Source organism: Theropithecus gelada, chromosome X (assembly GCF_003255815.1).
Source record: "Theropithecus gelada isolate Dixy chromosome X, Tgel_1.0, whole genome shotgun sequence".
Lineage (NCBI taxonomy): Eukaryota > Metazoa > Chordata > Mammalia > Primates > Cercopithecidae > Theropithecus > Theropithecus gelada.
This window is the reverse complement of record NC_037689.1, coordinates 141,242,054-141,250,490: the sequence shown is the minus strand read 5'-3', so window position 1 is coordinate 141,250,490 and position 8,437 is coordinate 141,242,054. Positions and strand designations below refer to the sequence as shown.

The following is an 8,437-nucleotide window of genomic DNA, read 5'->3' as shown; positions in this document are numbered from 1 at the left end:
AGCTGGAGGCATCATATTACCTGACTTTACATTATACTACAAGGAAATGGTAACCAAAACACTACTGTACTGGTATGCAATTAGACACATAGATCAATGGAACATAATAGAGAACCTATAAATAAAGCCACATGCCTACAGCCAACTGATCAACAAAGTTGACAAAAACATACACTGGGAAAAAGGATGCCCTTTTCAATAAATGGTGCTGGGAAAATCTAATTGCCACATCCCAAAGAATAAAACTTGAACCTATGTATCTCACCATATACAAAAATTAACTAAACATAGATTAAAACTTAAATGTAAGACCTGAAACCATAAAAATTCTAGAAAAAAATAGGAAAAATTATTCTGGACATTGGTCTAGGCTAGTAATTCATGACTAAGACCTGAAAGGTGAATAAAACAAAAACGAAAATAGAAAAATGGCACTTAATTAAACTAAAAAGTTTCTACATAGAAAAATAAACAATCAACAGAGTGAACAGACCACCTACAAAATGGAAAAAAAAAATGTAAACTATATATCCAACAGAGGACTGATATCCAGAACCTACAAGGAACTAAAAATACTTAGCAACAATAACAGCAACAAAACAAATGACCCTATTAAAATGTAGGTAAAGAACATGAATGAACACTATTGGGGGAACCCGCCCCTGATATGTCAATGTAGATTCTTTCTATTTTCCATAAGTGTCAGCCAGCTGAGAAATAGAGACAGTATAAAGAGAGGAATTTTACAGCTGGGCTGTCAGGGGTGACATCACATATCGGTAGGACCATGATGCCTGCCTGAGTTTCAGACCAGCAAGTTTTTATTAAGGGTTTCAAAAGGGGAAGGGGGGTAAGAACAGGGAGTAGGTACAAAGGTCACATGCTTCAAAGAACAAAAAGCAGAACTACTAATAAGGGTCTAACAAAGATCACATGCTTCTGAGGGAACAGGACAAAGGGCAAAAGCAGAACCACTGATAGGGGTCTATGTTCAGCAGTGCATGTATTACCTTGATAAACATCTTAAACAACAGAAAACAGGGTTCAAGAGCAGAGAACCGGTCTGACCACAAATTTACCAGGACAGAGTCTTCCCAACCCTAGTAAGCCTGAGGGTTCTGCAGGAGACCAGGGTGTATCTCAGTCCTTATCTCAACTGTACAAGACAGACATTCCCAGAGTGGCCATTTATAGACCTCCTCTAAGGAATGCATTCCTTTCCCAAAGTATTAATATTAATATTCCTTGCTAGGCAAAGAATTTAGCGATATCTCTCCTAATTGGATGTCCGTTTATAAGCTCTCTGCAAGAAGAAAAATATGGCTCTTTTTGCCTGACCCCACAGGCAGTCAGACCTTATGGTTGTCCTCCCTTCTTCCATAAAAATCACTGTTATTCTGGTTTTTTTCAAGGTGCACTGATTTCATATTGTTCAAATACATGTTTTAAAATCAATTTGTACAGTTAACACAATTATCACAGTGGTCCTGAGGTGATGTACATCCTCAGCTTACAAAGATAACAGGATTAAGAGATTAAAGTAAAGACAGGCATGAGAAATTATTAAAGTATTATTTGGGAACTGATAAATGTCCCTATTAAGATGAAATCTTCACAATTTATGTTCCGCTGCCACGGCTCCAGCTGGTCCCTCTGTTCGGAGTCCCTGACTTCCCGCAACAGAACACTTTGCAAAAGAAGACATGCAAATGGCCAACAAGCATGTACAAAAAATGCTCAACATCTCTAATTAGGAGAAAAATGGGAAATTAAAATCATAAAGAGATGTCATTTACACCAGTCAGACTGGCTATAATTAAAAAGTCAAAAAATGACAGATGTTGAAGAGGATGAAAATAAAAGGAAAGACTCATACACTGTTGGTGGTGAAGTACATCCATTGAAAACAGTATGGAGATTTTTCTAAGAACTAAAAGTAGAACTACCATTCCACCCAACAATCTCACTACTGGGCATCTACTTAAAGGAAAAGAAATCATTATATGAAAAAGATACCGGCACTCATATGTTTACAACACTATTCACAATAGCAAAGATATGGAATCAAAATAAGTGTCCATCCAATGGATGTTTGGAAAAAGAAAATTTTATATATACACACATAGACATATATACACACACACACACATATAATGTATGTATATGCATATGTATATGTATATATATACACACATCATGAAATATTACTCAGCCATAAAAAAGAATGAAATTATGTCTTTTGCAGCAACATAAATGGAACTAGAGGCCATTGTTTTAAGTAAAATAATTCAGAAACAATTTGTCAAATGTTGCATATTCTCACTTACAAATCAAAGCTCAGTGTTGTGTACATATGGACATAGAGAGAAGAATAGAGGCTTGGAAAGGTGAAAGGGTGGGAGAAATGTGAGGGATGAGAAATAACCTAATTAGTACAATGTACACTGTTTGCATGATGGTTATATTAAAAGTACATACTTCACTGCTATGCAATGTGTCTATGTATCAAAACCCCTAAATTTATGAACATTAAAATAAAAAATAAATAGATATAACTACCTCTAAAATGAGACTATTCTAATTAAACATATGTGGCTGGAAAGACTATTAAATCCCCCATGAGATCAAGAAGACAGTAAAGGAAGATCTAGCAGAGTTGTTTTATGTATTAAAATGTGGTGATAAAGAATAAGCTTTCTTGTTTGGCTCTCCACCAAGTCCTGCCTATTAAATAAATGGGTTGCATTTGGAAGATCGTACCAACTGTGTTTCTATTTTTCTAATAGTTTTCCTTTAATTTCTGGACCAAAGCCTGTGTTCCCCAAGAAGCATCTTTTGACGCCAGTCCTAAAAATTTTCCTCTGAACTCTTGTTTTGTCAGTTACCAATACTATTCACATGACTCTTTGTCTATGCTGACTGCTATGTTTTATTATTTACATGTAGTATATATACTCTCTTTCCTCAACTGATTGGTGAGGCCCAGTGAAGGGGAAGGAAACCATCAGTTCTTCAGTTCCTACTCTGTGCTAGTAGTTATGTATTTAATACATTATCTACTTACATAGTAACTTCTTGCAGCCAGTGTTATCTTTACTTGTTACAGAAACTGAAGTTCAGTGAATTTATTTAATTTGCTCAAGGACAAAATCAGAATAGTTTGACACTAGAACTAGCATCAAATTATTTTACCAGCATTTTAAAATAAGAGTCGTCTTGTGTCTTTTACATAGTATATGCTTAGCCCTGGGTCTTGAACCATGTACATGTGTACTAATGTCTCTTAATGATGATAAAGTATTCCTTATCAGTATGCTTTCAAAGTGACTAAATATCTAAATATCTACACTTTTTCTAGAGTTTCAAATAATATTCATTACAAGGTCAATAATTTTCTGGTGAAATACATTTTTATGTAATAAAATGCAATCATGTAAAAGAAATTGAAGACCACAACAAAACTGCATGTCTGATTTTGTGATGAATTTTGCCTAGTTTCTGTTTTTATTTTGATATATATGTGAGATATATGTATGGAGATATATATATGTGTGTGTGTATATATATATATCCTATCTTATTTAAGTTCGCCATGTTGTGTAAGTTAGGAAAAAAGTATACAACTAAATCAGCGACCTTGCCTTTAGGTGTTTCACATATTTCCCTCAATTTTTACATTAAAAAAAATAAAATTGAATTTGCTTTAAATGTAGCCATAAAAACTTTTGTTATCCTTTGGGTTGATATGGATCACGGTTTTTCAGAATAACGGGTGAAAGCATGAGTTTGAGAAGTCTAGTTTGTATGTGATATCTATGGACTTCATGTAATTAGAAATGGGAGGAGACTTTTAACCCTCACGATGGATGAGAGTTTAGAAATAGGCTAGGAAAAAAAAAAAAAAAACTTAATTAAAACTAAAAATGGCCGGATGTGGTGGCTCATGCCTGTAATCCCAGCGCTCTGGGAGGCCGAGGTGGGCAGATCACCTGAGTTTGGGACCAGTCTGGCCAACACAATGAAACCCGTCTCTACTAAAAATACACAAATTAGCCAGGCATGGTGGCGCACGCCTGTAATCCCAGCTACTCCAGAGGCTGAGGCAAGAGAATCGCTTTAACTTGGGAGGGGAATGTTTTAGCAAGCCAAAATTGCGCCACTGCTCTACAGCCTGGGCGACAGGGTGAAATTCCGTCAAAAAAAAAAAAAAGACAATTCACATGTAGTTTGGAAAACAAATCCCAGCCCTGACAGAGGAAATGGGATAGAGGAAGATGACACATGCAATTTACTAAATTTTTACACAGAGCATAAAATATATAAATCAGTGACATTTTGTCATTTGGGGTAGATACAGGAAGTAGCCATCAATCTGAAGAAAACACAGTAAATTTTATCAATTTTCTTTTTCATAATCTCAAGTAACAATCATAAAGAAATTTCTTTTTGGCCGGGCACAGTGGCTCACGCCAGTAATCACAACACTTTGGGAGGCAGAGGCGTGAGCCACCGTGCCAGGGCAAAGCATTAATTTTTTTAATGAGCTGCTCTTTTAAAATGGAAGTAAAAAATCCACATATGCAATAGGGCATATGATTTAGGGTTTCATTAACAGAATAAATGTTTTTAAAATAGGCATATCAATTTCCTAAAAGCTTAATTTTTTTTGAAAACCCTAGCTAAGAACATTTCATATTCTCTGCTTTCTGTTTTATTCTTCTTCTGAATAGTTAGTTTAAAAAGGGTTATCTACTTGGATTTGGGGTTGGAGATAGAAAGAAAAGTGAGTTATTGAGAAAGAGGAAAATCGTAAATACTCTCTTGTCACTTTTTCCAAGACTTCTTCACCCCCACAAGGTTGGCACAACTTTATAAGCATCTGGTTGCCCTTTCTTCCCGTTTTTGTGATAAGTCAGATGAAAAGTTAAATCCTCTAAGAAAATTCACTTTTTCAAGGAATATGGCAGTGAATACTTTTGTAGAATAGTTCTTTGGTAAAATAAATAATTATCTTCTAATTGTTCTTAATATTTGAAAGTTTTCTAAACTACAGCCTATTTTTACCTTTACTTTGTCTGATACTTAGGTAATTGTGTGTGGATTTATCACTGATAACCTGGGTTATAAATTATAATAAAATTGCATATGTGGGCTTTTTACTTCCATTTTAAAAGATCAGCTCATTAAAAAAATTAATGCTTTGGCTGGAGGCGGTGGCTCAGGCCTGTAATCCCAGCACTTTGGGAGGCCGAGTCGGGCGGATCACGAGGTCAGGAGATAGAGACCATCCTGGCTAACACGGTGAAACTCTGTCTCTACTAAAAATACAAAAAAAAATTAGCCAGGCGTGGTGGTGGGTGCCTGTAGTCCCAGCTACTCGGGAGGCTGAGGCAGGAGAATGGCATGAACCCAGGAGGCTGAGCTTGCAGTGAGCCGAGATCGCGCCACTGCACTCCAGCCTGGGCGACAGAGCGAGACTGTTTTTTTTTTTTTACTTCATTGAGGGTCAATCCACACCTATAGGCTAGAGCTAGACCATTACTCTGTTTTTTCACTGAATTATTTTGAGACCCACCTAAAGTCTACATTTTCTTCCCCCTCCCCACACCCCCAGGCAATCGATTCACAAGCAGCAGCCAGAGTGACTCTGTTTTAAGTCAGTTCATATCATTCCTCAGCTCATACCATCTGATGGATTAATGACTTTCACTCAAAATAGAAGACCAAGTACCTTCCATGTGCTACAGAGCTCTACAGGATCTAAAATTCCATTAGCTTTGGAACCTCATCTTTGATTCCTCTCTCTTCTCACTCACTTTTTAAAATTTTTCCAACCACATGAGCCTTGTTCTTTCTTGTATCATGGTAGAAATGCTCTCATATCAGGAACTGCCTGATCCCTCTATCTGAAATGCTCTAACTCCAGATATCCTCATGGATATCCCCCTCAAACCCTTTGAATCTTTGTCCAGTAATTTTCCATATCACTTAGGCCTGCCTTAATCAAACTATTTAAAGTAGCGCGTGAGCACACACACACACACACACACACACACAAAAAACGACCTTCGTCACCATCTATTCTTTTACCTAATTATTCTCCACACCTCTTTGTCCTTTTAATGTTTTATACAATGATCTTGCCTCTTATGTTTACTGTCTATCTCATTCACACTACAATATAAAACTTCATGAGGAAAGAGATCTTTGTCTATTTTTTGTTCAATTTTCTAAAACCTAGGCCAATATATGTCATATAGTAGCAACTCGATAAATAATTATTTGATCAACTTAATTAATGGCTATTGTAAAATAAAATATAAAAAATCTATTGCAGGGCTTTGGGATTCTAAAGTATTAAAATGCATGACTACATAAATAGATTAATTATAAAGATTGTAGTGTTGAGAGAGGCATTATCCTGTAAAATGGTTAATTTATAGTGAATGCAGAAATACAGGAAGAATCAGGCTTAGTTATAATATTAATAAATTAACAAATGTTGACTTATAGTACAATAGAGAGGAGCTCTTAAGTCAGGCAGATGAGGATTTGGACACCTAGACTACCATAAATTTCTGGGAAATCTAAGGCATGTTAATGAACTCTAAAGTGGCTCAGTTTCTTATCTGTACAGTGGCAATAATAATATAAGGATGTTGTAAAGCAATATAACATGTATTCTTGAGGAATTTTTATTACTGACAAGAACTATTTCTTATTGATAAGTGCTCTTTATATATTAAGTATACTTTACCTTCTATATTTGTTGCATATAATTTTTCCCTGCCCATCGTTGCTTTTTGCTTTTTCTAACAGATGTTTGTATTACATTCAGTCTTTCCAAACTCCAACAATTTTCTCCATTTATCCAATTCATTTATCATTAAATCATTTTTATTCCTATATGTACTTCATATTTCTTATAATTACTTGGTACTTTATACTTTTTTTAGAATAACAAAACATATTTTACTAAAACCTAAGATTTACAGAAGTTTCCAGACAAGCCATACAAAATGGTCACAAGTTTTTTTGAAGGGGGGACTCTACACTTGACAGCAAAGTCACAATGTTGTTAGTAAGCGCTGTGATGCTTGTTTAATCTTCCCATTTTGGTTCAAACAATCAAGCTTGTCCATCTACAGCGTCTAAATAAAGTTAGACTTGGCTAGAGAGCATATTCTAAAGAACTGATTAGCTGCTTTTAACCAATCCAATTAGATTACCAAAAAGGCGGGGAAAGGAGCCCATAAAATTAAAATAAAACTACCTTCCCACCAAAGAAAGAAAGAAAGAGAGAGAGAGAGAGAGAGAGAGAAAGAAAGAAAAGGAAAAGAAAAGAAAAGAAAAGAAAAGAGAAAATAAAGAAAAACACCCACACCCCTGCAGCTCACCTGACAACCACCTTCATTCACAGTGCTTTATACTTAAACCAGGATGGGGGAAATGAATAAAAGTGGGGAGGGACCACTGCTTTTAAATGTTTCACAACAATCCAGATCATACGTCTAGCCTCTGCTCATGCTTTATGACAGTGAATCAGGACAAGACATAGATTTGCTAATGTGCATTTAATCACCAAATAACTGAAGATGTCTGGGCTTTTTTATTCTGTAATGTTTCTAAGACTGTGTCCATTAAATGCAAACAAAAAGGAAGAAGTCTTGGCAGAACAGGAGAAGTGATGCATACTTAATAATTGGATCAATTTAAATATTATTCATGGCATATAGCCTAGTCCATGCTCTAGCTGTTTCTATGGCTTGGACTTCATTGGTCTTCCACTGCTCCGCTACATCATTTGCTAATGGATCATCTGGATTGGGAGCACTTAACAAGGCCTGAATGGATAGCAGAACTGTGCTGATCTGCAGCGCTGGAGACCACTTATCCTTCAAAATATCCAAACATATTCTTCCCAACTTGTCTACATTAGGATGATAAATTTTGGTCATGAAACGTACTTCAGGGGCTGCCATTGGGTATTCTTCTGCAAGTAATAGTTCAAGTTTAAAAGTCCCTCCCTGAAAGGGGGGGAATCCTGAAGGCCAGCAATGACCACATGAAAATAAAGGGCGCTGCTCTCACCTGGTTCTGCTTTGATGCCAGGAACTGGCTCTGCCAGCAAACGCTGGGTTTTCTTGATGATCCTGCAGGGTAGCCCGGCCATCAGAACCTGAGTTTGGCCTCTGGTCTCGTCCAGTACTTTAGACTTTTATTTCTACTTAAAATGTAATATTAGTTAATTATGTATTAAACAGCTATATAGGAAATATATGTGCATGGGATTTTAAAACGATTTTTAATCTCACCATGTTAATGAACCATCTTGTAATTTGAAACTAAAGTCAAGTCATTTTTCTTAAATGTTCCAGGTTGAACACCGTATTATTTGAGTACATTGTTGTCTTTTTTGAGAATTTTTATTTTTTTC

At 36.0% G+C, this 8,437-nt stretch overlaps 1 pseudogene; it reads right to left on the bottom strand.

Moving 5' to 3' along the window:
• Positions 1 to 7,345: 7,345 nt before the first annotated feature.
• LOC112616428 lies at positions 7,346 to 8,173 on the bottom strand (annotated as a pseudogene).
• Between the last annotated feature and the right edge of the window lie 264 nt (positions 8,174 to 8,437).